Raw genomic sequence first — 8,378 nt, forward strand, 5'->3', positions numbered from 1 at the left:
TTAAAAAGCTTTTATTGTTTCCTAAAAACCTTCTTTGCGTTTCTCCTACTAATTGAAAAATGGACTTATACCGTTCTGGGCGTAAACACCTCGATAAACGATTACAGAAAAACATGTTCTGGCTGTTGATGTGGTTCCGGTAACAACAGCTGGAGCTGGTATATAATGAGTTACTAAAATATCCATTCTCCGACTTTTACAAGGTCGGTAAGAGCATCTGCAGCATGTATGATTCTGAAACGGACATGCTCCACTGTTTGTAACACAAACCAATTACAACAGTTGGTGCCTAATTAGCTTTAGTACTGAAACAGATGCTCCGGCTGTTGGTATCGGACCATGACAACAGTCAGAGCATGTTTATATAAAGTGCCTGATACAAACATATCTAATGTTGTTAAACAACCTCGAGAATAGATGGGTCCCCTAGAATATATCTAGTACTGATACAGACCGTAACTCTAGCGTTGTTGCAACAAACATGACAACAGTTGCGGCTGTTTATCATAGTACTAATATAGACGAATCTCTAGCTGTTGTAATCACAACATCATAACGATTTTGGCCTAGGTTGGCTATAGTCCTGGTATGGTACACCAACTCTAGCTGTTTGTTATACAACCACGAGAGGCAACCATTCGAGGTTCTGGCCTGTTACTTTTTATACTGAAGGAAACCCATGCTCTAAGCTGTTTTTACCGGTCAATGACAACAGGCGTAGCATGTTTATCTATTGTACTGAAACAGAACATGCTCTAGCTGTTGCTACCGACCATGACAATAGTTGGGACCCTCACCCCTCGTTATCTACAATTACTGATACTACAGATCATGCGGTAGCTGTTGTTAACGGACCATGACAACAGTTGGAGAAATATAGTACTGCTACATACCATGCTTCAGCTGTTGTAACGCAAACTTGGACAATTGTTGGGGCCTGTTTTTATCTAATGTACTAATACAGACCACTCTTAACCTGGTCTTACACTACCATGAGAACAGTTGGGGCCAGGTTATCTAAGCAATGATACAGACCATGCTCCGTCTATTGGTTCCGGACCATGACAACAGTCATAGCCTGTTTAACCAATAGTACGGATACAAATCATGCTCTTAACTTTATTTTACTAATTTGGATGGGTTTAAGGTCGCAAAACCGACACAATTATTAGTCCAAGGCGACTTTCCAGCTTTGATGGTGGAGGAAGACCCAAGGTGACAGCCTCGCGAGCAATTATTTCATCACGAGCGGGGACCAGGGTAGAACCACCGACCTTCCGTAAGCCAGCTTGATGGCTTCCTAACATATGCAATTCAACGCCTCACGTTAGGCTCGAAACCCACATCGATCATGCTCTTACTGTTTGTTACACAACCATGACATCCGTAGGTGCCTTGATATCTAAAGTAGTGATGCAGACATGCTCCAACGTTTGTAGCACACAACCATGACAACAGTTGGGGCCTTGTTTATCTATATACTGGTACAGAAGATGCTCCCAGCTGTTTGTAACAAAACCTGAAAACAGTTGGCCCGGTTACATATAGTGCTGATACAAACCATGGCGCTAGCTGTTGTTACACAGCCAATGAAAACAGTTTGGGCTGGTTATCTAATAGTAAAGATACAAACAACTCAGTCTGTTCATACTCTCCATGACAACAGCCGGAGCATCTTTATCCTATTGTATTGATATAGACGGCACTTCTCAAGCAAAGCTCCGTATTTGCTTCATAAGTTTCGATCAATATCCGAACGGCCATAGTACAACAGCCATAGCAGTTATTGTACTGATACGGACCATCCTCTGCTGTTCACACAACCATGAGGGAAGTTGGGTCCAAGGTATCTACAGTACTAATACAGACCAGCTGTAGCTGTTGTAACAGGACCATGACAACACCCGGAGCAAATGTTAGCATCTATATACTGATACTGACCAAGCTCCAGCTGTTTTTTCCGGATCATGACAACACCGAACATGTTTTATCTATAGTACTGGATAGATTTTCATGATCCGACTGTTGAAACGCAACCTTGACAATTGTTGGGGCCTGTTTATCTATAGTACTAATACAGACCATGCTCAACCTGTTCTTACACAACATGACATCAGTTAGGGCCAGGTTATCATTAGTAACTGATCAGAATCTGCTCCGTCTCTTGGTACCAGACCATTGACCACAGCCAAGCATGTTTTACACCTATAGCATTAAACAGAACTATGCTCTAACTGTTGTTACCCAACTCCATGACAACCAGTTGGAGTCTGGTTATCTATAGTCCTAATTACAGACCAATGCTCCAGCTGTTTAAACCTAACCATGACAACAGTTGGGGCCTGGTACAAGAGTAATGATACAACCAATCTATAGCGGTAGTCACACAAGCATGGCGAATAGTTGGGCCTATGTTATCTAAAAGTACTGAACAAACATGCACCAGCTGATTAATAAAACAACCAGACAACAGCTGGGGCCAAGGGTATCTAAAGTAAAGATACAGGCCATGATGAGCTGTTGCAAAACAACCATAACAAAAGTTTGGGCTGTTTATTCTAAAGTAACTGATACAGACAATGCTCCAGCGTGATGTAACCACAACCATGAAAGCAGTTGGGGCCTGGTATTTATTAGTACAGATACAGATCCTGCTTCGCTGTGTAAACTTACCACCATTGACAACAGTTTGGGTCCTTGTTTTCTACATTGTATAGTACTGATACAATCCATGCTCTTTCTGTTGTAACCGAATCATGACAACAGCGAGCATTTTTAACCATAGTAACTGATTTATACACATACTCCAGCTGTTTGTAACACAACCAAGAAAACATGTTGGGGCCGTTATATTTCGTAACTGATTTCGACCATGCTCTAGCTGTTGTTACCGGTGAACGACCACACCGCAGCGATATTTTCTATAGTAAATGATATAGACTAAGCTCTAACTGTTGCTATCGGACAATAACAACAGCCGGAGCAGGTTTATCCTGAATTGTACTGATACAGACAATGCTCTTACTGTTGTACACAACCATGAAAACAGTTGGGCCTTGTTATCTATAGACTGGATACAGACCATGTTCTAGCTGTTGTAACACAACCATGACAACAGTTGGGGCCCCAGTTATAGTATAATAATACTGATAATTCTCCGCTATGTAACCGGTCCATTGGCCACATTTAGAGCCTATAAACATATATTACATCTACAGACCATGGCCCTACCAGTTGTTACACAATCATACAACAGTTGGATCTGATTATCTATAATACTGATACAGACCTGCATAGCTGTGAAACCGGACATGACAACCAGCCGGAGCATGTTCATCAATAGAAGCTAATACAGACCATGCTCCCAGGTGTTGTTACAACACCATGACAACAGTTTGGGCCTGTGTATTAAATAGTATTAATAAAAACCATGCTCCACCGTTTTGGTTACCGTCCATGTCAACAGGCCGAGAGCATTATAACTTTTGCACTGGATATAGACCATGAACTAGTCTGTTACTACCGGACCACCAGCCGAGCAATTGTTTTATATATTGTACTGATACAGGCCATGCTCTAAGCTGTTGTAACACAACCTTGACAATATCTGGGTCCTGGGTATCTGTATTACTAATACAGTACCATGCTCTTGTTGTGGTTACACAACTATGAGAATAGTTGGGACTTGGTCATCTACAGAACTGATGCAGACAATGCTGTAGCTGTTGTTGGGCTAACATGACAACAGCCGTAGCCTGTTTATCTATAGTACTAATACAGACCATGCTTAGCTGTTGTAACACAACCATGACAACAGTTTGGGCCAGGTTATCGTTAGTACTAATAAGATTATTCTCCGGCTATAGTTACCGGACCATGGCACGTCAGAGCCTGTTTACCTATAGTACTGCTACAGATCATGCCCTAACTGTTGTTACACAATCATGACAAAATTTGGTGTCTGATTATCTATAGTACTGATACAGTTCATGCTGTAGCTTTTGTAACACAACCATGACAACAGTTGGGGTCTGGTTATCTAAAGTATTGATGCAGACCATGCTGTACCTGTTGTAACACAACCATGACAATAATTGGGGTCTGGGTATTAAAGTACTGATGCAGACCATGATGTAGCTGTTGTAACACAACCATGACAAAAAGTTTGGGCATGGTTATCTAAAGTACTGATAAGACATACTCAGCTAATGTAACACAGCCATGAAAGCATTGGGCCTGGTTATATTTAATACAGATACAGATCTGCTCTAGGTGTAGTCACACAACCATGAGAATAGTTTGGGCCTTGTTATCTACATTACTGATACAGACCATGCTGTAGCTGTTGTAACCGGACCATGACAACAGCCGGAGCATGTTCATCTATAGTACTGATACAGACCATGCTCCAGCTGTTGTTACACAACCATGACAACAGTTGGGGCCTGTTTATTCATAGTACTAATACAGACCATGCTCCATCTGTTGTTACCGATCCATGACAACAGCCCGGGGCATTTTATCTTTTGCACTGATATAGACCATGCTCCAGCTGTTGTTCCGGACCATGACAACAGCCGAGCATGTTCATCTATAGTACTGATACAGACCATGCTCCAGCTGTTGTTTCCGGATCATAACAACAGCCGGAGCATGTTTATGTATGTACTGATTTCATATCATGCTCCAGCTGTTGTAACGCAACCTTGGCACTTGTTATGTTTATTTATAGTACTAATACAGACCATGCTCTACCCGTTCTTACACAACCATGACATCAGTTAGGGCCAGGTTATCATTAGTACTGATACAGATTATGCTCCAGCTGTTGGTAGCAGACCATGTCCACAGTCAGAGCATGTTTACCTATAGTACTTATACAGAACATACTCTAACTGTTGTTACCCAACCATGACAACAGTTAGGGGTCTGGTTATCTATAGTACTGATGCAGACAATGCTGCAGCTGTTGTAACACAACCATGACAACATTTGGGGTCTGGTTATCTAAAGTAATGATGCAGACCATGATGTACCTGTTTATATTTAGTACTGATACAGACCATGCTCTAGCTGTTGTTACCGGTCAATGACAACAGCCGAAGCATATTTATCTATTGGAATGATATAGACTATGCTCTAGCTATGCTACCGGACAATGACAACAGCCTGAGCAGGTTTATTATTGTACTGATACAGACCATGCCCTAGCTGTTGTAACACACCATGAGAAAAGTTGTGTCGTTGGTATCTATAGTACTAATACAGACCTGCTCTAGCTGTTGTTACACAACCATGAGAATTGTTTGGGCCTTGTTACATTACCGATACAGACCATGCTGTAGCTGTTGTAACCGGACCATGACAACAGCCGGACATGTTCATCTATAGTACTAATACAGACCATGCTCCAGGTGTTGTTACACAACCATGACAACAGTTGGGGCCTGTGTATTTTATAGTAATAATACAGACCATGCTCCATCTGTTGTTACCGGTCCATGACAACAGCCGGAGCATTTTATCTTTTGCACTGATACAGACCATGCTCTGCTGTTTCTAACCGGACCATGACAACAACGGGGCATGTTTATCTATTGTACTGATTTATACCATACTCCAGCTGTTGTAACACAACAATGTCAACTAACATTTGGGGTCTGGTTATCTATAGCATGATAACAGAGAGCATTTGCTCTAGCTGTTTTTACGGTCTATGAAAACAGCCGCAGCATGTGTATCTAATTGTAAGGATATAGCCTATATGCTCTAGCTGTTGGCTCCGGACAATGACAACAGTCGGAGCAGGTTTATCTTATTGTAATGGATACAGACCATGCTCTAGCTGTTGTAACAAAAAAAAAAAACAACCATGAGGGAAAAGTTTGGGGCCAGGTTATCGTTAGTACTAATACAGATTTTTCTACCAGGGCTATTGTTACCGGACAATGGACACAGCAGAGCTGTTTACAATTTTTTTTTATAGTACTGCTACTGACCATGCCCTACTGTTGTTACACAATCATGACAACGTTGGGGTTCTGGATTTATTATAGTACTGATACAGACCATGCTGTAGCTTTTGTAACACAAACCATGGACAACAGTTGGGGTCTGGTTATCTAATGTAATGATGTAGACCATGCTGTACCGGTTGTAACACAACCATGACAATATTGGGGTCTGGCCATCTAAAGTACTGATGCAGGACCATGATGTAGCTGCTGTAAACAACCATGACAAAAGTTTGGGCATGGTTATCTAAATTTATGTTACACACAATGTTTCCAGCTGATGTAACCACAATCATGAAAGCAGTTTTTTTTTGGGACCTGGTTATATTTAGTACAGTTACAGATCATGCTTTGTTGTTGTACACAACCATGACACAGTTGGGGCCTTGTTATCTATAGTATGATACAACCATACCGGTCAAGGACAACAGTTCGGAGCAGGTTTATCTATTGTACTGATACAGAACCATGCTCTAGCTGTTGTAACACAACCATATAAGAAACGTTTTGGTCATTGGTATCTATAGACTAATACAGACCATGCTTACTTAGGCTTAGTTACCTCAACCCTTGACAACAGTTGAGGCCTTGGTTTCTATAGTACTCTATACCACCGTGGCTCTATAGGTTGTTACACAACCATGAACAACAGTTGGGCTTGTTATTCTATAGTACTTATACACTTCATGCTCTATCGTTGTTACAACAACCATGAACAACAGTTGTGGCCTTGTTATCTATAGTACTTATACACACCTATGCTTCTATCTGTTGTTACACAAACCATGACAGCAGTTGGGGCCTGGTTATCTTAGTATTGTACAGACCTACTTTAGCGTTGTTAACGGACCATGACATCAGTTGGGAGCCTATTTATCTGTTATTTATGATACATGTTTGGAAAATAATATACACTCCTATGATGGAATGTCAAAGGCAAGTGGGCATGTAATTTTGTATACGGGGGCCTTGCTCTTTGAACTCAAATTTCATGAATACTTCTAGTCACAATCTTAAAGGTGACTCCTCACCCTAAAGATCTTAACATCTTAAAGGTGACTTAGCACCTTAAATATCTTAAAGGTAGCTTGGCACCTTCAATACTTAAACATTCTAAATGTACCTTGCCACCTTAAATATTTCAACATCTTAAAGGTGGCTAGCCATCTGAAATATTTCAACATCTTAAAGGTGGCTAGGGTAATTAAATATTTCAACATCTTTAAGGTGGCTCCTCAAACAAACGATTTCAACATCTTAAAGGTGGCTTGGCACCTTAAATATCTTAAAGGTGGCTTGACAACTTCAATACTTAAAACATTCTAAATGTGGCTAGTCACCGTAAATATTTCAACATCTTTAAAAGGTGAATAGTCACCTTAAATATTCAACAGCTATCCCTGAATGACCAACCCATATTGTCAAACAGAAAAACAGCAAAAATTAGAATAAATGGAAAACAGAAATTTGGTATACAGTATGAAAATATTTATTATCAAAAGATAACAGTAACAAAGATAGTTGTAGTTGATAGTATGCCTAAATAATTATGTCAACAAAATTTTGGCACTTGCCAATAATCCTTTTCAAAAATAAACATAACAAAGAGTTGTTTACAGTTTGTAATATAATACACTGGTACTGGTTATATTTTGAAATAATTAACACTTGAGAAAAAGGTCATGGTCATGTTTAATATTTTGTTTTTCTTTCAACAAATGTTTTTCAGCAATTGAGTGTGGAAACCAGCTACAGAATGCAGCCTTGCCATTGGTCAATTTCAAATTGGTGCTTGAAAACAACCGATCAGATGCTAGATTTTGGAGACTGGTTCTCAAACTCAGTCTAATGACCTTGTAGCCAGGTTCAATTTTTTATTCGTTTTTCATATGTGAATAAATAAAAATCATATTTGAGCCACGCCATGAGAAAACCAACATAGTGGCTTTGCGACTAGCATGGATCCAGACCAGACTGCGCGATGCTGTTCACTAACAGTTTCTCTAATTGTAATAGGCTTTGAAAGCGAACAGCATGGATCCTGACCAGACTGCGCAGGTGCAAAGCCGCTATGTTGGTTTTCTCATGGCGCAGCTCATTTGTTTGTTTAAGGTAGTGGGTTGGTAATGACTACATTTTCTCGTTAGGCAATTCATCATTCTTCGGACGTAGATGTAGTTCAAAGAGCACCAGGCTTTCCATAACAATCGAAATTACACATGAAGAATACATAATTTGCTGATTGTCATTACCTTAACCCTTACCCTGCTAAATTTCTATAACGAATTTGTCCATCTTTAAATTTGGACAGAACCATTAACCTGTTAAAAGGGGTGCTTACCAAAAAGATACTGACTGAATTTA

This window comes from Mercenaria mercenaria, chromosome 3 (genome assembly GCF_021730395.1).
Source record: "Mercenaria mercenaria strain notata chromosome 3, MADL_Memer_1, whole genome shotgun sequence".
NCBI lineage: Eukaryota > Metazoa > Mollusca > Bivalvia > Venerida > Veneridae > Mercenaria > Mercenaria mercenaria.